The sequence below is a fragment of the Nomascus leucogenys genome, chromosome 13, assembly GCF_006542625.1.
Source record: "Nomascus leucogenys isolate Asia chromosome 13, Asia_NLE_v1, whole genome shotgun sequence".
Lineage (NCBI taxonomy): Eukaryota > Metazoa > Chordata > Mammalia > Primates > Hylobatidae > Nomascus > Nomascus leucogenys.
The window spans coordinates 40,567,421-40,593,424 of NC_044393.1; the positions used below are offsets into that span (position 1 = coordinate 40,567,421).

General features: G+C 44.3%; 1 protein-coding gene across 5 annotated transcripts in view; it reads right to left on the reverse strand.

The window, feature by feature from the left end:
• The window catches only part of SYNDIG1 (synapse differentiation inducing 1), a 201,092-nt gene that overhangs the window by 97,732 nt on the left and 77,356 nt on the right, over positions 1-26,004 (reverse strand). The window lies entirely within an intron of this gene.

Genomic DNA, 26,004 nt, shown 5'->3' on the forward strand with positions numbered 1-26,004 from the left:
CAGCTTCCAGCCTCCTCTCTCAGAATGGGGACCCTGTATAGTCAGAGGCCACTTCTTAGAGGACGAGGCAGCCCAGTGTCCACTGCCAGGCACCCTCAGAGCAACCGGCTCCTGGGCAGATCTGGCAGAGGAGGGCGGCTCACTGGCGCCACAGGAATGCTCTTCACAGGATGCCCACTCTCAAAAGCAGAACAGACCCACTGCCAGGAGCGGGAAGGAACTTACAGCAGAGCAGTGGGTAAAACTTCAGACTAATGAGGGTCAGGACAGGGGCTGGGAGGTGGAGGAGGCTGGTAGAGTGCCAATCCTCCCTGGAACAGACTGCAAGCTTGGAGGCACCTGACATCCATCCATCCACACCACCCATCTGAATCTTCTCTGAGCTTCTTATGAGCGCCAAGAATGATTGTCCCATTTTTCCTCTGTATATCTCACCCTTCCTCCATCCTTAACCCCTGGCAACCGCTGCACTATCAGTTGTTACAGTTTCATCTTTTCAAAAATGGCAAGGGAATGGAAAGATACAGTATACAACCTTTTGAGTCTGGCCTTTTCCACTCTTGAGATCCATCCAGCTTGCTCTGGGAGGGGTGCAGATGAACACAGCTGTATCTTTTCCTTTAAGAGGCCAGGGGCCATCTCTACTCCCCATATCCTGCCCAACCCTGTCCTCCATCCAAGGGCACCAGAAGCTTCTTTGGCTTGAATGAGAACCACCTTACTCCAGAGTGGGAAGAATGTGGGTCTCCCACCTGACCAGTCGCTCCACGCTCTCAAGAGTTCCAGGCAGTGGCCAAAGTCACCAGCCCTCTGCAGTTTGAGAGCCTTAAATCTGCATCTCCCATCTCTGCAACAAGAAGAGCCAGGTGCTGAAGGTGTGGGACACGAGAGCCCTGAGTTCAGGTGATTCTGGGAGCCTCCCGCCCAGTCTCTCTCAGCTCTCCTGGCTGGCCCCCTGGCCACATCCCCTAATGCCGGAATGCAACTGTGGTTCAGCTGGGCTGTCTAGGTTGCAAAGATTTGAGTATTTTCCAAACTAAAGTCTTACTGAAACACCAGGGGTTAGGTCTAGGTCCTGCTGCTTGCCACACAGAAAGCCAATGACTGACACAAGGAGTATTGCCAAGGAAGAAGCCTTTAATTCAGTGCTACAGCTGAGGAGATGGGAGCTCAGTCTCAAATCCATCTCCCTGACCCACTAAAATTAGGGGTTTATATAGCAGAGAAGAAATGTAACAGTGTGTAAGAAAATAGGAACCGGGGAGGCCTAAGGAAGCACTCAAGTGATGAATGAGGGGTCTGGCATCTCCTTCTCTGGATACAGTGATCTGGTAAGTTTCAGTTCTTTGATAATTTTTTTTGGGTTGAAAGGCCTGAAGGTCCTTTCTTGAAGAAGGAACTCAGATAAAACAAATGTAAGTTTCAAGCTTTAAGATCAGAAGGGTCAATGTCTGTTTCTTCAAAAAAACTGTCTATGGGTCAATTTCAAAAGGTTGCCTCTGTGTAAAACCGAGTTATAGTAAACCTCTGGTTATTTATCAAGGGATGGGCTGGGGTGTTCTAGGTAACTGAATATTAGCTATTTTTAATAATCACTAATTTCCTTTTTTTCTTCAGTGTTCTAAAATGTTCTGCTTTGTTGAAAGAAAAGCATGTATTTAAGTGATATTTTTAGTTACAGTTTGAAGACTACAGAAAGAATATTCAAATTCATTAAACACGACTTCATACAATATAAATGTATATCTATGTGTATATATGTATAAGTTATATATATACACTTTGAAATATTTTGTGTGTGTGTATATATACATGCACTTTGAAATAATTTTGGACTTACATAAAATTTTCAAAAATAGAACAGAGTTCCTGTAGGAACTGCAAAGATAGAACAGAGAGTTCCCATATACCCTTGCTTGCCTCTTACATAACCATAATGCAATGATCAAAACCCAGAAAATGACATTGGTATAACACTCCTGACTAAACCACAGACCTTAATCGGATTTCACCAGTGTATCTGTGCCTCACTCTTGTGTGTGTGTGTGTGTGTGTGTGTGTTTGCAGTGTATAGTTCTATGGATTTTGTTGCATGTATAGATTTATGCAACCACTCCAACAGCCAAGATACAGAAAGGCTTCATCACCTCCAAAGAATTCCCTCATTTTTCCTTTTCATATCTCACCTTTCCCCATCCTTAACCCCTTGCAATCACTGCACTGCTGTTGGTTGTTACAGTTTCGTCTTTTCGAGCAGGCACAGGAATGGAAACATACAGTATATCAACCTTTGAGGCTGACCATTTCCACTGGCACAATACCCTCGAGATCTAGGTTGCTGGGTGTATCCATAGTTCATTCATTTTTTTTCCTGAGCAATATTCCATAATAAATAACACAATGTGTTTAATCCATTCATCCAAAAATGAAGAACATTTGCTTTTCCAATTGTGAGTTATTAGAAGTACATGTTATAGATATATATGTATAGGTTTTTGTGTGAATGTAAGGTTTTATTTCCTTAGCACAAATACCTTGGAGTAGGATTGCTGGGTCATATGGTGTTTGAAACCGACAGTGTTTTCCAGAGTTGCTGTTCCAGTTTGCATTCCCACTGGCAATGTATGAGAGTTCCAGTTACTTTGCATCCCTGCCAGTACCTAGCATTTTCAATATTTTAGATTTCAGCTATTCTGAGGTGTGCAGTGGTATATAATCATGGTTTTAGTCTGCATTTCCCTGATGGCTAATGATGTCAAATGTCTTTCTTGTGTGCTTATTTGCCATTTATATATTCCCTTTCATGAAGTGTCTGTTCAAATATTTTGCTTATTTTTAAATTAGATGGTTGTGATTTCTTACATTTAAATTTAGAGATATTTTTTCCGTATTCTGGATACAAACTGTCAGATATGCAATTTACAAATATTTTTGTTCCAGTGTGTAGCTTTTCATTTGACAGTGTTTTTTGCAGAGCAAAAGTTTTTAATTTTGATTAAGTAAAATTTGTCTATTCTTTCTTTTATAGATTGTTTTCCTGATGTCGTAGCTAAGAACTCTTCACCTTACCCTGGGTTACAGAGATTTTCTGTTTTCTTCTAAAAGCTTTATAGCTAAGCACTTTACATTTAAATGTGATGGCCCATATATTTTCAGAGAAGTGTTGCTACACATTTTTTCAGTAAATTAACTCTGCCAGAAGAAGATTTTGCCTGTCCATATAAACTCTATAATATTATAAAATATAATACTGAAATTGGTATATGACCATTTTTAAACAGCAGATTAAAAGTGGATAAGTCAACAAATGGTGCAGAGAAGACATCTTTTTTACTCCTGGCATCAACCTGCACTTCAAATAGACACGACAGGCAGAACACTGAAAAGAATTATATAGTGAATGTTCACGTATTCATCACTTAGGTTCTACAACTAGCATCTTTACCGCACCAACTTTATCATTATTCGTGCATCTGTTCATCCTCCTATTCACCCATCGCTTCATCTTATCTTTTTTGATCCATGTCAGAGTGAGTTGCACACAGCAGGACACTCGCCCTAAACACTTCAGCATCACACCATTAACTGGGGTTCGGTATTTGTTTGCACTTTTTTTCTGGGGTAAACTTTACAAAGGTTGATTTTTTAATAGAAAGCTGGGGTTTTTGGTTTTGATTTAGATAATTTGGATCCACTTGACCTTAAGATACAGGTTAGTCAGTATAATAGAATAGAAAAAGCATGAGATTTAGAGTTAAATTTTGACCTACCCCTTCCTAGCTGAAACCCTTGGGCAAGTCACCAATGTCCTTGGGGTAGGCTGCCCCGGGGCTCACTCAGGGGCTTCAACACTCCTGACGCCCAGGTCCCTGATGCTCTCTCTGGGCATGTGGAACTTTATAAGTGAATTAATCATATGTGATTCTAACATAAGACTAGATGGAAAACCAGCAGCTGGAACCTCAGATTCATCACTTGTAAAACAGGGATGCCACCCCTTTGAGTGAGGAAAAGCACTAGACATGGACACACGAGTCACTCTCCTGTCACACACTGCCTAGATTTGAATATTTTCTTCTTGCCTTTTTGGTCACATATAGAAATTCTCCTCCTGTGGTCAAATCACAGTAAAGGCTAAGGAGGGGGAATAGTTTTCAGTTTGCAGAAATTCCAGCAGTCCCTGACTGGTTTATTGAGTTCATATTTCCGACACCAAAAGGTGTCATGCCACCTGCAATGGGTGGGCTCTCGAGGGACACGTGCACTTTCTGTCTCCTCACATAGGGTGGGACAATTTCCCCAGGTTGGTGTGATGAGCTAGCAGATGTGAATTCCACCATGCTCCCGGAGTCCCTCAGGCCTTCAGAACTGGTTATGGACGTGCACCATCTATGAGAAGCCCAGCTGATGAGCGGAGGTGGTGACATGTATGAACAGGGGGCACAGGACCACCTTCGGTTCAGGTGAACACATCTATGCAGAAGTGAATCTTCCAAAAGAGGACTGCAAGAAAATGTTGCCTCCTGCCTTTCTTCGGCCCTAATTGTTACATCAAATGCTGTGACTACCTCTTGCCTTGACCTCAGATAGCACATTTTGAGTGCTTACGTGAATACATAAAGTCCTCATTCCTCACGTTTTGGGAATCCTGTCTGCTGCTTACAGATCCACGGAGGTGATCAGGACGATGTGCGCCATGCCTCTCACTGGTTCGGCCGCTGGCTTTTCAAAACGCTCCTCAAGGTTAGTATCTTTTTTATCTCAGTTTCTGATCCCCCAGACATTGAAGTCCTGTGTGGTCAGACTTGACTCCAGGTGTTATGAGAAGAGAATAAAAATGAGAGGATGACAGACGCCTCCCGAGGTCACCAGCCCTAGGAGTCTGGTATTCTCACACCTCTCCACAGCCCACGCTCACGACAGACAGACGGGGCTGCTACCAGGGGACAACTCCAGCTGAAACAAAATGGTCCATTCTGCTAACCAGGGAAAGGAAAGGGAAAGGGAAAGGAATAGTCCCTTTCATGAGCACGTTTATTTCTTTCAGGTCATTACCTGAAACAAAAAGAAAGCACATGCCTCCAGCAGCTGCAGTGCAACAATGTCCCCTACTTCTCCCACAAAACTGGACCAGCTGCTGCATTTCTCTTTCTTTCTTTTCTTTCTTTCCTTTCTTTCCTTCCCTTCCTTCCCTTCCTTCCCTTTCTTCCCTTTCTTTCTTTCTTTCTTTTTTTTTTTTTTTTTTTTTTTTTTTTTTTTTTTTTTTTTTTTCTTTCTTCCTTCCTTCCTTCCTTTCTCTCTTTCTTTTTTTTTTTTTTTTTTTCTTTCTTTTTTTTTTTTTTTTTTTTTTTCTTTTCTTTCTTCTTTCTTTCTTTCTTTCTTTCTTTTCATTTTTTTGAGACAGACTCTTCTTCTGTCGCTCAGGCTGGAGTGCAAAGGCACGATCTTGACTCACTGCAACCTCCACCTCCGAGATTCAAGGGATTCTCCTGCCTCAGCCTCCCAAGTAGCTGGGATTACAGGCACCTGCCATCACCCATCATGCCTGGCTAATTTTTATATTTTTAGTAGAGACAGGGTTTCACCATGTTGGCCAGGATGGTCTCAAACCCCTGACCTCAGGTGATCCTCCTGCCTCGGCCTCCCAAAGTGCTGTGATTACAGGCGTGAGCCACCACGCCTGGCCCAGCTGCAGCATTTCTAGCAGCTGCAGACACAGTGGAGAGGATGGTGCCCCCATCATAAGCACATCACATGGGCCGAGTGGGAAGCCCAGTGTGGCTCTCTGTCCCTCCCTCCCATCTTGGAAGGAGCCTCCTGAGTTTTCAGGGAGGCAGTAGGCAGATGCCACCAGGTGGGCACAGGCCCTGCTGGACTCCTTATGGGGCAGGAGTTAGAGGGGCGGTGCTTGGAAGCTGAGACTTGCAGGGAAGTCTCCAGAAAGGAGGAGGCTGGAGGCTCTGCTCCACACCACACAGGTCAGAGCGCCTCTGGGCTCTCCTTTTCTAGGCTCTTTCCAAGAGGGCCCCGGAGTGACGGGGGACCCAGGAGAGTGGCTTACCATCCTGGGGAGAGTGGAGATGCTGGGGGTGTCCTTGAGAGAGGGCTCCCTTGGGCAGGAAGTGCAGGTGTGAGAGTTGTCTTCACTGGACGGGCCATCCTTAAAATGAGACAGCCAGGTGGGAGGGGGCCCTGGAAAAACTCCAACCAGCCTGCACACTGGAAAGAGTGTGCACCGACGTGAAGCCACAGACGTTTGTGCTGTTTACTCTGCCTGTGTGGAACCTGGGATTCGAACTGCCAGGCGGGAAGCACTCTAGCAGGGACTCTGGGCTTCTGGAGAGTCCCTGTTTCCTCCTTTTCTTCCTTTTTACTCAATAAAACCCTGCTGTACTCACCCTTCAAACCATCTGCAAGCCTGAATTTTCATGGCTGTGAGACAGACAAGGACCCTGTCTTTAGCTGAACTACGGAAAACTCCAGCAACAAGACGAGGGCAGGTGTGATCTTGGGGCTTCCACAAGGAGCTACAAGGGGTCAGGCCACGTGGCTAGAGAAGGGTTATGCTCCCAGGAAAGGTCAGTCTCATGCCTCCTCTGTCCCTGAAGTGGTTAGAGAATATGCATTTGGACCTTCCTCTGGGAAAGTCCATGCCCTTCCCACTCAGGGTGGGGCCCCCAGCAGCCGTAGGAATGCAGATTCTCAGTCCGGCCCTGACCTGCCCTGGGAGCTGCACTTTAACCAGACCCAGGTAATTCACACACAGGCTGAAGCCTGACAGACTTGGGAGAGGGCTTTGGACGGGGCGTCACTCAGGGTGGCTCCTTCACTCTGAGTTTTCAGATGGGGACGGGTACTCAGTGCTCCCAAACCATTTTTCTTTCCATGAGATGAGTGTTCCATGGAGTACACTTTAAGGGATGTGTGCAGTGATTAGTGCAGCCAAATGTGTTCAGAACAGGCCCGGCCCTTCATACAACAAGCTGACTGCTTCAGTGATTAAGACCACGGTGTACACCAGTGCCTTAGACCCACGCTTCTGAAATCAGGATACCCGCAGGGCTTTACGAAAAATACTGACCCCAGAGGTTTTGATATGATTGGTTTTAGGTGTGACCTCTGCAGCAATGTGTTTAAAAACACCAGGCTGAAGATGCGGGCTCCGGCTGTGGGCAGGGCCCAGGGGAGCAGTGTGGACCCGGTTTCTTGCTGCCTTTCAGCTGCCCCTGCTTGTCTTCTGCTCTATTGCTTCAGGGCTCACAGAGTAAGCCCTCTCTGGCTAGAATGACTGGTTTTTTTTTTTTTTTTTTCAATAAGATACCAATGGCAGGTCATTCATAATACTCATGTCATGCTTTTATTCCTTATTTAAAATGTGTCTTCGTTTTGTGGTTTGTGGAAAACATATTCTCCTGTTGTGTCTCAACATAATGCTGGCTGTTGCTTGGGAACAACATTAGATGTGTTAACCATGTCATCCCGGAGACAGAAGATCGACGCCTGCCACTGCGCAGGCCTAAGAAGCCAACTACGTACCAGGAGGCCTGAGTTCCATTCCTGCTTCTTGCATTTGACATAAGGGGACTTTTTAAAGGATTCAGCAAATTCAAGGTCATCTAAGATTTGCACTCAGAAGACTATCAAGGGCTTGGGCGCTCACACACAGTTTGGCTTCATTTGTATCTTTAACACATACGAAGTTTACCTTGGAGTTCTCTGATAGTTTCACTTATTTCTTAGAAGAATCAGCCAAATATTAATTATAAGTATGTGCCTACTGTGTGCGAGCTCTGGGCTAAGATCTGGAGACCTGTCTAGGAGTTGACTTCTCTGCTCCTCAGGGTGCCTGTGGCTGCTCCCTGCACAGCTCCCTGGTGGTGGCAGCCAGCAGGCCTTCGACCATCACAGCCATCACCTGCATGGCAGAGTACCCTGCACGTCAGGCTGAGATTCCCTCTGTGGGACTCTGGCTGAGACGGCTCCCCTGCATGAATTCCCCACTCGCTCGCTGCTCCTCCCTGGGAGGAAGCTCTTAGCAAGTCACTTGCTCATGGCTCCCACATCAGTGTCTGCTTCTGGGAAATGTGACCTAAGACAACTGTGTCCGGCAAGACAGAAAATAAACAAGTACACACAACACACACACACACACACACACACACACACACACACACAAATAATGGCATTTAAATGGAAATCAGGAGGGTGATAAGAAGCCAGCCAAGTGAAGGGCAAGAGAGAAAGAACATTCCAGGCAGAAGGAAGGGCTGCAAGGACCCCCAAGACAGGAAAGCCCATGGAGTGGTTGAGAGGTTGAAAGAGGGGCTGAAACTCAGGGCTGTGAAGCAGGGGAAGGAGAAGGTGGGAGTTGGGGCTGCTGGGAGATCCCCTGCAGGGAGTCTGGGTTTACCGAGCTGTTGGGTGATCTGCTGCCCAGGGGCATTTTTAAACAGCTAAAGCAAAGCATTAGAGGAAGAGACGCAACAATGGACTAATCTGTCCCAGTGGCTTGCTTTTCCCTCTATTTTCTAGAAGAAACAAATTCCATAGCATCTACCACATTGAGAAACACCCAAACATCACCCAGCCTGGGCCAGAAGAACACTACATGCTTTGCTGGGAGAATAGCTGTCTGCTGGGACCTCAAGTTACAGATGCCCTGTCCCCCATCCTGTCCCAGCACCCTCCACCACCAGGCCTCCTTGAAGCACCACCGTTATCTCGGTTGAATGATTCTTGAAGCTGTATTTTACAGTCTCGGCCTCTGTGTGCCATGTCTTATGTAAGGTTATGGGATTCTGAGCTATACATTCCGTTTCTAAAGATACTTCTTGTATTGTAACTGAGTAATGTTCCTTCCTTCACATATTCTTGTTTCAGGGTGGCACAGACTTCCGCCATATTCCCGGTGGTTCTCACCTTTCCAAAAATGGGATTTCTAATTACTTGTCCCCTAACATATGGCATCACTGAAGCTGGCTTACTTTTTGCCTACACGTGAATTTGAGGTCCAATGAAAACTTACCGAAGATCCAGATGAACCTTATCAAGGGGGTGTTTTTTTAATGAACACCAGTGAACAACAGCAGGTACCTCTTTTTCTGAAGATTTATTCTTTAAGCTGGACAGAGGCTGTTTTCATTAACACAGTCTCGTGTTCTTCTGGGGTCTGGTACATGGGGCACCATGCAGGCTTCATTATCCAGGAGGAAAACATCTTTTCTTCTGGGATCTTCAGCCAGCTGCAAGTTCCAGGACAGCACAGTAGCAGCTTTTCCTCTTTCCTCAACTTGTGAATGAGAACACATTCTTCACTACAGATGAGCCCAGGCAAGAATCATTCGGCACGCTTTGCACAGTGGGGGCCTCCTTCTCACCTCCTTCTGCTGCTGCTTCCTCCAGATGAATCAGAGTGCTAGCCACGTGTACCATTTGTACCAAGTCCATTAAAGATCGATGTGTTTGTTCTTCATCTGTAAGGACAGACTATCCTCACCCTTCTAATGGTTTTAACAGCCACAACATCTCCAACAAATAATATGCCTCTTTTTATTATTTTGGAGATCTACCTTTTAAAAGCACAGCATGCTGAGAATAACTACAGCCGCATGGTCTGTAACCTATTACAGTTTCTTTCTACGTATGAGAGCTTGTGGTGCACCCCAAACTACCAGTGTTTCAGATGTGGGTTCTTCTGTTTTTAGGAAATACTGTGCAATCGTTTGCTAGAGAAAAAGGAAGAAAGATATTGGTTGAAATAAAAGCTGGGCTCATCTTTGGATTTTAATGATGCACTCTGCCCCTGTTGTGTAGCATGATTAATACATATCTGAACTGTATTGTAATACAAAGACTGTTTCTCTTTACCCTTTTAAATCAACACACTGTCATCACCAATACTTGAATTCAAATAATGTGTTTCTTCTATTTAATTTTAATGTTTATCATCACTTTTTTCCTTATAATATTATGATATGATAAGTAGGAGATGCTGTTTTTATCTACATTGGTCAGGCTGCAAGGAATTCTCAAGGCCTTGTTACTGAAATGCTAGGGGTTTGGCCACAGTCCTGCTGCTCGCTGAACAGAAAGTCCATCACTGAGACAATGAGGACTGCCAGGGAGAAGGCTTTAATTCGGTGTTGCAGCCACAGAGATGGGAGATCAGCCTCAAATCTGTCCCCCCAACCAACTAAAATTAGGGATTTCACCAGGTGCAGTAGCTCATGCCTGTAATCCCAGCACTTGGGGGAGGCCAAGACAGAAAGATCACTTGAGTCCAAAAATGTGAGATCAGCCTGGGTAACACAGACCCTGTCTGTACAAAAAAACAAATACAAAAATTAGCTGGGCATGGTGGTGAGCACCTGTAGTCTGAGCTACTCAGGAGTCTGTGGTGGGAAGATTGCTTGAGCCTGGGAGGTCAAGGCTTAACTGAGCAAAGATTGTGCCACTGCACTCCAGCCTGGGTGACAGAGCAAGACCCTATCTCTAAATAAATAAATTTAATTAGGAGTTTATATAACAGGAAATAAATTTAACCTTGTGTGGGAAAACAGGAAATAGGGAGTGATAAGGACAAGGAGATGGTCAACAGGCAGCATGTGGTCATTTAGACAATTGTGATGGGTGAGGGGTCCAGTGTCTCATCCTCCAGATCTGGTGATCTGGTGAGTTTCAGTTCCTGGTGCTCTCTGGGAGGCCTGATGGTTGGTTTCCTGAGAAAGGAACTCAGATAAGACAAATGTAACTTTTTCAAGTTTTAAGATTGGGAGGATCAATTTCTGTTTATTCAAAGAAATCATAAATATCAGTTCTATGGGACAATTGGGCCAGTTTCAGCCTCTAGGCTAATCACTGCAGAAATATACTTTAGACACATATTAGAGAGTTACCAAAGTGCTAAAGACAGAGGCAGGCCCATAAAGAGAGATGTTTTAATAAGCCATTGAGCACATCTACATTACAGGGCATTCTGAAGGATCCTTTTTATTGGTACTGGATTTTGTTTCAGTGAGTACTACTTGAGACAAGAGGGCCTTCGGCCAAGTTTGGGACAACTTATTAAACTATAATTTCATTTAGAATCAACATTTTACTACTATTTGTTCAAAACTGAGTGTGGAAGAGGTTCATGAATTCTGGGCCTCTTAACTACTCCTCAAACCACATTTGTCACAATTACTTATGTCAGAAGGTATTTCATTCATAGCTCCATGTAAATACAGAAAAGTTGGATTTCATTATAATAGTTATATAGCCTTACAGTAACAAAAGATCACAATTCTTTGACCATTGTTCCCTTTATTAAGGCAGCCACAGATGGAACAGGTCTCTAGTCACCCACAATTTTACACAGTGGCACGGAAGCCACATCAAGAGATCTGATCAGCACAAGTCTGAAAAATTAAAAAGATTTTCTTTTCTCAGCACACATATTTGGATAGATGCCAGCACCCCTTTTCTTATCACGTTGTTTCAGAGGAAAATGAAGAATGATCCCCTCGTATTATTATCTGGGAGATTCTTTCCCTTTCACCAAATGGCAATATTTCACACCCCAATGCCTTTTATTGATGCACATAAGATGAGAATGTCTAAGATAATAGTGTAAAGATATTAATTTTTATTTTTTGAGAAACATGCCTTGAGTGACACATTTAGATGAGTTATTAATATTTTTGATATAGAAAATTAAAACATTAGATGCCATACTACTATTCCAATCATGTTCATATTTCACAAAATATTTTTGATTTTATTTTTGAAAATTGTAAGTATTTGGCCTGCCCTCAATGGTGGCACATATTTGCTTCATGAAGGAAATTCAGTTTCTAGGATGAGCCAGTTATTCATGCTGGTGGCTCTTCACAGAATAAGGTGGTTGCTGCAATTTGGGCAGCACAAAATGAGATGCAACTATAAGGAGGTGAAACTGATTCCTTTGTGTGAGTGATCCACACACAGATCTGGAAGAATCCGGAATAAATGAGACGCAACTATAAGGAGGTAAAACTGGTTCATTTGTGTGAGTGATCCACACACAGATCTGGAAGAATTTGGAATAAATGAGATGCAACTATAAGGAGGTGAAACTGGTTCCTTTGTGTGAGTGACCCACACAAAGATCTGGAAGAATCTGGAGTATCTAAATGCGTTTCTCTATTTAGGGACTGCTCCAAGGGAGGGAAATGAGTAATTTAATTTTCTAATGCCATAAGCAAATAGATATCATGTTATTGAGTGATAATTAATTTGATTAAAATTCTCAGCCTAACCACAAGCCATGTGTGGGCATCAACACATTCCTTGTCCATATTTACTGCATGATGGGAAATGCACGTCCAACGCTTAGATAGTATACTGGCACAGCTTCTGCTAGGGCAGTCAGGAGGCAGGCCGATCTCGTGCCCAGGAAATAATTGGACAAAACTGACAAACACAGCCACAGCCAGGCTCTCAAACTGACCAGCAGCCAGCAATATATCAAAATGTGTTATTTATGAAAAACTGCTAAATTTTGAGTAGTAACAGTGGGAGTCTGTGGTGTTCTTTCCCTGGGCTGCTCCAAGCCATCCACCAGCTTGGTCCATGAAGTACTTCTACTAGAAAGGGGTTAGCCATGGAAACCAGGAACTTCACTGCTGGAAGGGGCTGAATTGCTTGAGAGCAGAGGTTGGAAAACCATGCCCAGCTACCGGTGGAGGTGCTTCCAGCTCTTCTAGTCTTAAGGCTATAACTCTGGTTGGGTCAAATGGCAAATTGGAAGACAACCAGGAATTTAAAGGGGAGCTCCTGGAAATGAGGGAAGCATAGCGGGGCTTGGTGAGCTCTTCTCACATCCCGAGTGGACCTGGTGGCAATGTGAACGCACAGAGGAGGCAGAAGAAAGCCAGACAGGCAGCAGGGGCTGGAGCACACTTGAAAACTGCCTGAACCTTGAATGCATTGCCCAAACCACATATGGAGCTATTGGCAGACGGAGAAACCTTATCTGCTTGAGGTATTTGAGCCCAACCTCTACCCAATAATTAACTGACTGACCTCTAAGCTATGCAGACCCAGGAGTGAATCCCAGGAGGTCAGGCTTAGCAATAAAAAAAGAGTTAAAAAAAAAAAAAAGACAAAGCTGAGGAGACATCAGTGGCTGAATACAACAGAGGAGAAAGATTCTGCATATTTAGTCCTGATAAGTCAATAAAGAAACTAAAACAAGACACCCAAAACAACACTTTTTTTTTTTTTTTTTTAGAAACACCAAGTAACAATCATAACCTTAGGGGTAAAAATCAGAATCCTGTGTTGCTATGCTATATCATTCAAGTTGTTTAGTTTAGTTTTCAATCACAACAAAAAATACTAGCCAGGTATAGAAACAGGAAAGCATGACCCATACCTAGTTTAAAAAAAAAAAAAAAAAAGCAGTCAACAGAAACTGTCCTGGGGGTGGGGCGGGGCGGGGGCACAGTTGTTGGATTTAGTAAAAAAAAGACTTCAATGCAACGGTGACAAATATATTCCCAGACTAAAGAAAACCGTATTTAATAATAAAAGGAAAACATGATGACAATGACTCAATGTAAGGAAAGGCATAGAACCCATAAGAAGTAACTGGATGGAAACGAACATAAAATATGAAATGAAAACTCACAAGAGGGGCTCAACAGCAGATTTGTTATGACAGAGGGAACTACACATTTGAAAGATCAATTATCCAAGCTGAAGAACAGAAATCAAAATGTTAAAGGAAAAGGAACAGAACCTCAAATATCTGTGGAGAAATATCGAGCACAACAATGTATTTGCAACGGGATTTTGAAAAGGAGAGGAGAGTCCAGCCTGGCCAACATAGTGAAATCCTGTCTCTACTAAAAAAATTCAAAAATTAGCCGTGCATAGTGGCGTGTGCCTGTAAACCCAGCTACTCAGGAGGCTGAGGCAGGAGAATTACTTGAACCCGGGAGGCCGAGGTTGCAGTGAGCTGAGATTGCACCACTGCACTCCAGCCTGGGCGACAGAGTGAGACTCCGTCTCAAAAAAAAAAAAAAAAAGAAAAAAAGAAAGAACAGCCAAAAGCTTCCCAAATATGAAGAAAAAAGTTATAGATTCAAGCTTAGTGAACCTCAAATAGGAAAAGACCAACACCAAGACATGGCAATTACATTATTGAAAAACAGAGAAAATCTTGAAAGCAAGAGAAAAAAACCACAGAAGACTTGTCCCGAACAGGAAATATCATGACAACTGATGTCTTATTTATATGAAACAATGGAGGCTGGAAGGCAACAGAGTGACATGTTACGAGTGAAAAAAACTTCCAAACAAGAATTCGATATCCAACAAAACGACCTCTCCAAAAATGAGAGCAAAAGAACGACATTCCCAGGTAAATAAAGGCTGAATGAATTTGTTCCTAGCAGACCTGTCTTACAAGAAACAGTGAAAGAAGCCTTCAGGCTGGAAGTAGATGACACAGATGGCAATTTGAATTCACAGGAAGAGACGGAGAGCCCTGGGAACAGTAAATATGAGTGAGGGTAACTATATAATACTGTATAAATAAATTTTTATTCTCCTGTGATCCTGTGTGGTTTATTGTTTGTTTAAGGCTTATAGATCTTTTTTCCTTTTTATCTGTACACATTTATGGAATACATGTGCAATTTTATGACATGCATAAATTGCATAGTGGTCAGGTCATGGCTTTTTAGAATATCCATCACCCAAATTACATACCTTGTACCCCATTAACCAATTTATCATCATCCTCCCTGCTCCCACTCTCTCACCCTTCTGAGTTTCCTTATCTATCATATCATTCTTTACATCCATGTGAACACATTTTTTAGCACCCACTTAGGAGGTGAACATGTGATGTTTGTCTTCCTGTGCCTGGCTTGTTTCATTCAAGGTAACGGCCTCAAGTTCCATCCATGTTGCTGCAACTGACATAATTTAATTCTTTTTTAGGGATGAAGAGTATTCCATTGTGTGTGTATATATATATATACACCACATTTTAAAAAAATCCAATTATCCATTAATAGACACTTAGGTTGATTCCCTATCTTTGCTATTGTGAATAGTGCTGCAATAAACATGGGAGCAGGTATCTTTGATATATTGATTTCCGATATTGCTCGATCAAATGGTAGTTCTATTTTTAGTTCTTTGAGAAACCTCCAAACTGTTTTTCCCTGTTATAATTTTTAAAAGACATAATTGTATAAATCAACTGTTGTAACACTACTGTTGGATTATAACATGCCTAAGAAATACATACATGACAGTATGAGCAAAAAATGGGGACAATCAGGCTGTACTGGAGTGCGGTTTCTATATTTTACTGGAATGAAGTTAGCACTAACTTGAAGTAACTTGGATAAATTAAGATGCTTATTGTAATTTGCAGAGACAATACTAAGAAAATAACAATACAATTAAAATACCAACAGAGAAACTAAAATGGTACTCTAAACATATTTACTTAACATACAAAAACAGAAGAAGAAATAGAGAAACAATAATAACTACTAAACCAGGATACATGCAGAAAACAAAAATCAAAATGGCAGACATTATTCCAATCATCAAAATTATGGTTAATGCCAATGGACTAAATATTCCAATCAAAAGACAGAGATTGTAAGGCTTAACTTCAAAAACGGGATTCAGGTATGTCCCTTCTATTTACAAAAATCAATTGTAAGCAAAAGGATAGGAAAAGATACATCACACAAACAATAATAATTAAGATAGAGTGGCTATGTTAATATCAGACAAGACAGACTTTAAGACAAAAAATATTATTAGACACAAAGAGGGACATGAAACTGCCCCCATAGTCCAGTAGACAATTTTTTTTGGATAAATAGAGAAACTGACACTTCTGGTCTTAAAGATTGAAACTTAAAATTGTTTTACCTGAGTTCCTTCCTCAGAAAAGTACCCCCAGGCCTTTCAAAATGTATCAAAGAACTGAAACTCACCAAATCACTGCATCCAGACTATGAGACAGCAAGCCCCTCATTCATCACGATTGTTTCCTTGTCCCTCCAGAGTTCCTGTTTTCCTATACATTGTTACGCTTCTTCCCTGCTATATAAACCCCTAACTTTAGTCGCAGGAAGATGGATTTGAGACTGAGCTCCCATCTCCTTGGTGCAGCACCTGATTAAAGCCCTCTTCCTTGGCAATAATCGTCTCAGTGATTGGCTTTCTGTGTGTGGAGCAGCAGGTTCTAGATGGAACCCCTGGTGTTTCAGTGACAGAAGCTTTATAATAAAATGGCCAACAGTTCAGCAAGATACAACAATTATAAATGTATACACACTTAACAACGGAGCCCCAAAACACATGAAGTAAACACTGACAAAATAAAAGAAATAGACACTTGGCTGAAAGTAAATATTTCTGATACTCCACTCCTAATTGTGACAACTAGGCAGACAAACAGAAAGAGCAGGAGACACGGACAGCATAATTAACCCACCTGACCTTGCGAATCTGTATAAAACACTTTGCAGGACAGAACACTCATTCTTTCCTTGTTCACATGGCATATTCCCCAGAACACATCAGACACTAAGCCATATATCAAGTCTCAATCAATTTAAAAGAAATTATACGAACTATGTCCTTCAACCTTAATGAGATTTAATTAAGAATAAATAATAGGAAACAACAAAATCCCTGAATATTTGGAAATTAAACAACACATTAATAAATAACTCAGTAGAAAAATAAAAAATTACAATGGCTACAGAAGTATTTTCAACTAAATAAAAATTAAAACACAACAAATCAAAATTTATAGGACATAGTTAAAACAGTGTTTGAAAGAAAGTTATAGCCTTCAACACATACATTATAAGACGAAACAAATGTCAAATAAGTAATCCCAGCTTACGCCTAAAAAAAAAAATAGGTAAAAAAGAGCAAATTTAAGCCAAAGGAAACAGAGCGCAGGATGTCATAAATATCTGAGTAAAAATTAATAAAATGGAAGACTAAATAACGAGAGAAAAATCAATGGAACCAGAAGTCAGCTATTTGAAAAGATCCAAAAAATGACCAATTTCTATCTAGACTGACCAAGAAAGAAATAGAGAAACTTAGATTACTAAAATGAGTCATGAAAAAGTAAATATTACCAACCATACAGAAAGTAAAAGGATTTAAATGGAATATGATGAACAACTTCATGCCAACAAATTAGATGTCACAATACTAAAACTGAGATAAGAATAAAGGACAATCTTCAGATTTTCTTTAAAACAAGAGACTTAAACCAGTAAGGTAATATAATCAGTTCAGTAATTGAAAATCTTCCCACAAAGAAAAGGCCAGGCCCAAATGCCTTCACTGGTGACTTCTAACAAACACTTAAAAAGAAATCATACCAATACTAAACAGTCTTTCAGAAAATAAAGAGAAAAATAATTCTAAACTTATTCTATGCAGCCAATATAACCTTCATACCAGCGCCCGGAAAAGATGGCACAAGAAGAGAAAACTGCAGATCAACATCCCTCATGAATATAGGCACAGAAATCCTTATCCAAGGATTAGAAAAATAAGATCCAGTGACACTTAAAGAGGATTATAAACCATGACAAAGTGGGATTTACCCCCAAATGCAAGGATGGTCTGTTATCCGCAAAGCAGTTAATGTAGGCTGGGTGCAGTGGCTCACACCTGTAATCCCAGCACTTTGGGAGGCTGAGGCGGGTGGATCACGAGGTCAGGAGTTCCAGACCATTCTGGCTAACATGGCGAAACCCCGTCTCTACTAAAAATACAAAAAAAATTAGCTGGGCGTGGTGGCGGGAGCCTGTAGTCCCAGCTACTCGGGAGGCTGAGGCAGGAGAATGGCGTGAACCCAGGAGGCAGAGCTTGCAGTGAGCCGAGATCACGCCACTGCACTCCAGCCTGGGGGAAAGAGCAAGACTCACTCTCAAAAAAAAAAAAAAAAATAAAAAAAAAAGCAGTTAATGTAATATACCACATGATTAAAGGATGAAAAAATAAAGGACAATAAAGAAACACCACTCACGATTACCTAAGTAGTACCTGACGAATTGAACACCCATATGCAGCTCCCTAAAAAAACTACAAACAGAACTGCCATACGATCCAGCAACCCCACTACTTGCCATTTATCCAAAGGAAACAAAATCAGTATATTAGACAGATATCTATACCACGTGTTTGTTGCAGTGCTATTCACAGTATCCAAGATATGGAATTAACCTAGGTCTCCAACAACAAACAGATAAATGGATAAACAAAATGGGGTAGTTGTACACTGATAGGACAGGAAACAGGGAAATACTGGGTAGAAGAGGGCAGTTTCCTGGCAAAGCCCCACCCTCAAGCCTGGATATCTGTGGCCCTAAGTGAGAAAAGGCATTCCTGTTTTTGTACACAAAAAGTTGTCTTTTGGCCCGCATGCCTACACCCATATAAACCCTGAAACCCAGGACCCAGAAGCAGACTAGCAAGCCAGAAGACCAGCAAATAGACGGATGGCAGAATAACATGGCAGAGAAAGGGAGAAGAGGAGGAACATCTGAACGCCAAGAGGAGTTTGGTTGGGGGTGGTCAGAGAGGAGTCCAGCCGCTGGGTGGCCCACTCCAGTCTCCTTCCCGGCTCCACATCCATCCCACTGAAAACTACCTCTACCACTCAATAAAACTTTGCATTCATCCTTCAAGCCCGTGTGTGACCTGATTTTTCCAGGATTCTGGGCAACAGCTCTGGATCCAGCCCTCTGTCCTTGCGAAAAGGGAGAGGGCCCACTGAGCCTGTTAGTATTCAAGCCATCTGCGGACAGCAAAGCTGAAAGAGCTTTGTAACACTGGGGTTGCAGGCACCCACCCCTAGACACTACTGCAAGGCCAGAGCACAAAGCACTCCCCGCAGCCTCTGCACCTGCCCTTCTGCATGCTCCAGTCCCACAAGGGGTTTGAGCAGCAACAGAACAGGTGAGCCACACCCATCGCACGTCCTGCAAGGGGAATCAGGGAACTCTCCCATTTCAACACCACAGGATACCATTCAGCCATAAAAAATAATGAAATTATGTCATTTGCAGCAAACATGGATGAAACTGGAGGACATTATGTTAAATGAAATAAGTCAGAAGGGAAAGTTAAGCATTGCATGTTCCACTCGTGGAAGCTAAAAGGAGTTAATTTTATAGAAGTAAAAGTAGAAGGAAGAATAGTAGAGAGTGGGCAGAGTAGGAGGAAGGGAGAGACGGGAAGAGATGTATTAAAACATACAAAATTACAGCCAGATATGAATAAGTTCCAGTGTTCTACAGCACTGTAGCATGAAAACAGTTGAAAAATAATATATTATGCAGTTTCAAATAGCTAAGAGGAGGTTATTGAATGCTCCCAACACAAAGCAATGATCAATGTTTGAGATAATGAATATGCTAATTACCCTGATCTGATCACCATGTTATATGTATCAAAACATCACTATATACCCCATGAATATGAATATCTCATTTATTGTCAATTAAAAAATAAAATTAAATAAAAAACCTCTTCAACAAAGTAGTGGCAAAGGGAACTTCCTATACCTGATTAAGAGTGTCTACAAAGAACTACAAAAGCATCACCTTTCATCATGAAAGCTAAAAGCTCCCCCTAAGATGAGGAGCAAGGCAAGGATGTTCGTTCACTCACACTCAACAACGTATTTGAGGTTCTGGCCAGTGCTATGAAGTAAACAAACAAATGAGCAAAACAAAACCCCCAAATTTCCCTCCACCCAAATCAGCAGCACCTCAAATCTCTGTGGAGATACTAAAAATAATTTTCAAAATGCTGTTTATTATTTTCTGAACTCTTTCTCTTTCCTCTGGGTCAACTGTTCTATTTGTTGTTGTTCTGTCTCATTCATGCTTTTGGGTTTTCTTCAGATGCGTGTTGAGTCCTCGCCCCTCTTTCCATACGTATGAATGAGGTATATGTAAAGTGCTCTATTGCAGTTATAGAATTCTGTGTCCTCCAGCAGCTTTCAAGTTTTTACATGGGAAGACAGACTGGAAGGCCTTGGAAAGCTTGGCAGAGAGTTCACAGAAGTGAGATCCTGGTGCTGTCTCTTCCTGCTTTGTCCTTGGACTCTGGCATAATGCTGAAACAGAAGTTTACTGGAACACATTTTTCCCCCAACGTAGAAAGAACAGCGTCGTCATGAGGAGACAGATTCTAAAGTCAGGAGATCTGTCTGAGATCCAAGGGCTGACAGCAGAGCCACGTGTGTCATCTTGGAAACACCCCAAGTTTCTGTCTCCACACGTGTAGGACGAGGACAGCACCATGACCCATCCCCAAGTGCTTCGAGGATTCGACGGCCCAGTGCACTCAGAGGCCCTGGCAGAAAAGGTGCTCCACCGATGAACGTTCCCTTCCTCCTTCTTCCTTCAGTGAAGAAAAGGCTCAGCCCCTGTGGGCACTGCTTCTAGGGGGTGACCGTGACGTACTTCGGGTCTGAGAGGTTTTGCATTGCCACAGGTAAGTGCCATTCAACATCTGGTCACCATCTCTAAGGGCAGGAGGGCGGTCAGGCCTCTGCACCTGGACTCCATCCACTTCATTTCATGGCTGTAAACTCAAATTGTATATTTCGTAGACCTGCTTCATTACTTGTCCCTGAAATCTCTCTGAGTTTATCTGTGTGAAAGGAGAAGTGGTTTCCCACTGCTGGTATTCCCAGAGGCAGCAGTTTTTAGCTACTGGCTGGGAAGTAGATGAAGCAGTGTTCACGTACCTGGGAAGAGGCCTGGGCTGTGGGACATCAGGCCCAATTATCACTACCCAGGATGCCCTGAGGGCACCCCCACAGGATGCCTGTCTTGTCACCCTGAGCGCAGTGGCACTAGATAATGAGCGGCACGGCACCTCTGCACTCCTGCAAAGCCCCAGAGGACCCCTACATCTCCCTGTCTAATGTCAAGCCATGCTCTACTTGGCGACTTAAGGTGGAGCAGGACAGATCATAAACACTTGCTGAATAGTTGGAGAACCTCCCATAAATATTCTCAAAGTTAACCATAGAACCTGTTCCTATTACTACCACAACCTCGAAGGCAAACTGAATGTTCCACATGCCCTTGCAAACATGTGCCAGACAGGCCAACCTCTTCGGACCTGGAGAGGCTCCTTCATAAATGCCAGGGATGCACCTGTCTTGGGAAAGTGCCAGCCACCCAGTGCCTAGGAGCTCCAGCAAGGGAGCCCCACTCAGAACCAGGGCAACAAGGGGCCCCTGCTATGAACCGGGGCAACGAGGGGGCCCTGCTCTGACCCAGGACAATGAGAAGGCCTCACTCTGAACCAGGGCAATGGGAGGGGCCCTGAACCAGGGCAATGAGGTGGTCCCCTCTGAACAAGGGCAATGAGGGGGCCCCCCTCTTAACCAGGGCAATGGCTTTTTGAAAACAGCACTATTTGGGAAACAGTATCTATTTGCTATAAACCAAGTGAAGCTATACAATACTCAAAGAAGTTAAAAATCACATTTTTTTTTCTTTTTTTTCTGAGTAGAACTGCCTTCTGGAAAGAGCTCAGATCAATATTCACTGTTCTTTTGTTTCAGTAGTTGTCATTCTGTTCAATTAGATGATCTGAATAGAAAATGATGCCAAAAGTCTATGGTTTTTGGCTCTGTGGTTGCAGTACTGGCACCCAATTTGTTATCACTTCCCTATATTGTGACCCTAAGCAGTCCCTCCCACACTGACTGAGCTTGGCTGTGGGACCTGCTCTGGTCAATGAGATAGTAACACACAGGACACAGGCAAAGATTTGACAAGCCCTCACAAAGTAGGCCCCACCTCTCTGGCTGCCACACAATGAAGCCTGGGACAGGATGGGTGACAGCTGGGTGATGTAGTCACCTCTGTCACTGCAGCCAACAGCCAGCCAGAGGCTGGCTGCCCAGCCCATCACAGCTAGCTATGGACAAGTGAGTGAGCCCAGGTGAGACCAGCAGAACAATCACCCAGCTGAGCCCAGCTCAATTGTCGACCCTCAGAAATCATAAGCTGAAGAAAGAGTTGTTAAGGCACTGTGTTTTGAGGGTGATTTGTTATCCAGCAAATGCTAACCAATACGTGATCCTTTATTATTTAATGGAATGGAGAAAAGAGTAAACCAAAGAACAGCTGCTGCATGTTCAATGACACTTCTAACCAGTCATTAGTATTTTGTTAATTACTGAAGAATGGAATGAAAATCACCATAGCTATACTGTAAGAATGTTTCTGAGAAAATCTTTGTTTTCAGAGAAAAAGGACCAAGTTAACTGCTGTGGTGAGGCTCTGAAATCCTCCTCGGCATCCTGAGCCACATGTAGAAGCAACAGCAGTCATAATGTGTCTCCATTCCTTCTGCTCAGAGCCTGTGGAAGGGGCCATTTCTTGGTCCAGGTGAGCTCCCTGGATGCCGACCAGAAAGTCTCACTAAAGTGCCTAAGAAGCAGCTCGATTTGTAAACAACTTGCTGTTTCATTGATGTTACTTTAGTATAAATGCCAACATGCTCCATCTTACGTTATATCAAAAGTCACCAGAAATATTAACAAAGAGTAGGCACCGTTTTTATGACTAAAGATTCTTATTGCTGTATTATTAAAAGAATTGTTTCTGGTGGGCTTCCACTTCTGCTGCTAGATCAGAGGAGCAGGACTGGGTGGGAAAGGTTACCTCCCCAGAAGTCTATACTACTTGTCAGAGCCTTGGACCTACTAAGACAGACAAGTCTGTGTCTGCCCCCACCCATTCCTAGCTTTTATTTAAGCTCCCCTCAAGCCGCCTCTTACTCATCCTCAAGACGCAGCCAGGGGAGGGCTCCTGCCTGTGTGATGACTTCTGAACCCCGCATTGAGCTCAGGGCCCCAGCCCCACTTCAGAGCTGACGGGGTATTCCATTCCCATAACTCCTGGGGCTGCATTTTCATGCATCAGCTTCTCTAATTCCACTCCATGTAAGTCGGGCATGAGAGACTCCATGCGAATCTCTGAGTAGATTTCAGACCCTTGTAGGGTTCCAAAACCACATCTATTAACTGCTGAGGCCACTGCATGAAAAATCGTTGCAATAAAATGGATTCAGTAATTGATTAACAAAAATGTGGATTCAGACATACCATAAATTTAAAAAAATTGCATTAAAATATTGGTTGTGTTTATGTGCAAGCTCCATCAGAAGCCCACATGAGTCTTCAAGAAGGATAAACAATTCTTTTGAATGTAGTCCATTGTGAAGCACCAGGAGGGAGGTTAACTGAGAACTAAGATTTGCTGCTCACCTGCTCCTCTCCCACCTGCTCCCCTCCCACCTGCTCCCCTCCCACCTGCTCACCTCCCACCTGCTCCCCTCCCACCTGCTCCCCTCCCACCTGCTCCCCTCCACCTGCTCCCCTCCCACCTGCTCCCCTCCCACCTGCTCCCCTCCCACCTGCTCTCCTCCCACCTGCTCCCCTCCACCTGCTCTCCTCCCTCCCACCTGCTCTCCTCCCACCTGCTCACCTCCCACCTGCTCCCCTCCCACCTGCTCTCCTCCCACCTGCTCTCCTCCCATTGACCTTAGCAGAGCGTAGTTATTCAAGAGAAGTGCATGGATGCAATGAGAGGGAGGGGAGAAAACCCACAGGGGTGAGAAAGAACGGATGGAGACATTCAAATGTCCTTTTCAATCTAGTTACCATCCCAAGCCTTCTATCGCTGGGGCATACTGTGTCCTGGAGGGATTTTCCAAAAACTCCTAAGAAAGCTGAAAATCCTCTGCTGGCCAGTTTGGCCGGGGGCTTGGGAGCATCTCTGATCCCTTCCTTTCTACCCTCTCATCTCCATTAATGACAAATTTCACCTTTTAGATATTTCTTCACCACTTCTAATGCTGTCCTTATGCTCTGTCACCTTCCCTTATCATGAGCCCCCAAAAGAGGCAGGGGGCACATCTGGTTTGGTCCTAGCCCCAGGCTGCCTCCCCTCTCGCCTCCATCTCCCCTACATCCTTGTCCCACTCTTGGCCAGAGCAGCTCCTGAAAACACAGATCAAGATCTAACCATAGCCCTTCTGCCTGAAACCCTTCCATGGACCTGCATGGTTAAGCGCAGGCACCAAGGCCTCCTCGTGTGATTCCCAGGTCCTCCACGTGACATCCTGCTCACTTTGTGTTGTCTTGTGGATTAAATGTTGGCGCGTTCTGGCTCTCGGTTACTCTAACAAATCTATTCAGGCTCCCCAGCAACATGGCCTGTGTGGTGGGCCACAGCAGTGACCCTGAAGCAGAGGGGACAGATGCTCTGGGCGGGGCCTGGCTCTCTGGGCTCCAGGCCCACCTCTCCCAGGGCTCCTTCTTGACTCTTTGGTGGGTCCCTTCTGTCTCACACGTATCTGAGTTTGTGACTCTGCATAAATCCAGTCTCCCTTAGGTGGCTGATCAGGTCCTTACTGATGGGACCTGCTTCTTCTCCAGCCTGTCTCCCACCCCCATCCTCCCTGTAGGCCTCTGCATTTCTGACCAGTTCCTCTTCCCTGCAGATCTCCAGAGCTGCTGCCTCTGTGCTCCCCAGGTCCTCTTGGACTGGAATTTCTCTGCCAGCTCCCCTCAAGCCTCTTCTTACTCATCCTCAAGACGCAGCCGTGGAAGGGCTCCTGCCTGTGTGATGACTTCTGAACCCCACATTGAGCTCAGGGCCCCAGCCCCTCTTCAGAGCTGATGGGGTATTCCATTCCCATAACTCCTAGGGCTGCATTTTCGTGCATCCACTTCTCTAATTCCACTCTATGCGAGTCGGGCAGCATTTATACTTTGCTGTCAGCAAAGCCCTCAGATCTTGGAAAACTTAGTAGACAGGGGCAGAGGCTTCTGAACAGAAGCCAAGCATGCTCCCAACTTTCCACAGCTGCAGCGTGGGCGCCCTCCCTCCCTTCACAGGTGTCACCAGAGGGCACTGGGGCCTGCGCAGATGCCCAGGCATCACGTCTTGGTCCTCTTCCATGCCACGACTCTCCGCTCCCTGCCAGTGGGCTTCCCAGGCTCCACTGGCTGGAGTTGCACCAAAGTTTCCCTCTCCATTTCTGATCCTCCCTCCTGACTAAAGCTGGATCTCTCAGCTCCTGGTTCTCAATGGGGTCTCCAATCCTGATCTTCTGGTCTCCTTGGCCTGTCATTCCCTTGCAGTTTCTCCGGCCTTTCTATCAAGTGTGGGGTCCCATGGTTGTGGGTCTGATTCTGCTCCAAACTTCCTCCCTATTGCTTTCTCCTGCCACCTCCACCGTCCAGGCAGAGTACACCTTGCCAAGGGAGCCTCACCTGCTAAAGATGGTCCCACATGGCTGGAGAAAGTCACGGAGCCCTGGGTCTGACCAGATCTTCACACGAACTCATACTGCAGCTGGGCAGTTTCTCCAGGAGTCTTTTCTAGAACGGGCACTTCCCCCAGTTCATTGCTCTAGACTGCCTGCAATCTCCTCACACCCCAGGAGCCTCTCTGGCTGTGCTGATGCTCAGCCAACACGAACCCCTCCTTTCCTTCCTCCAACCCAGAGCCCTTCAAAGTTTCCCTTACCCCACCCTTCTCTTCTCTCCCAGGCCAGCACGAGGACTTCTTCTGAGAGGCCAGCTCTCACACATACATGCCTGGAGTTCAGCTCCTGCCTCCCCAAGACCACTCCCCAGCCACTGGCCACGGTCCTGATTTTTCCATTCTGAACATTTCCTCCCCACCTACAAAAATATTCTCGCCTACCTCAGTGAAAAACAGACATCCCTTCCCCTTTTGGCCACACACTGCCTCTGAAGGTCGGATCTGCTTGGCGGTTTCCTTCCCCACCAAACTGACGGAAAGCCTGGCGCGTGTTTCTCTGACATCGCGTCCTGGGAAAACACCCCTGGCCTCAATGCAGTGGAATGACTTGGGGGGCATGGGCAGCAAAGCGCTAGTCCATGGCCTGCAGCAGCTGCTCTCACCCTCT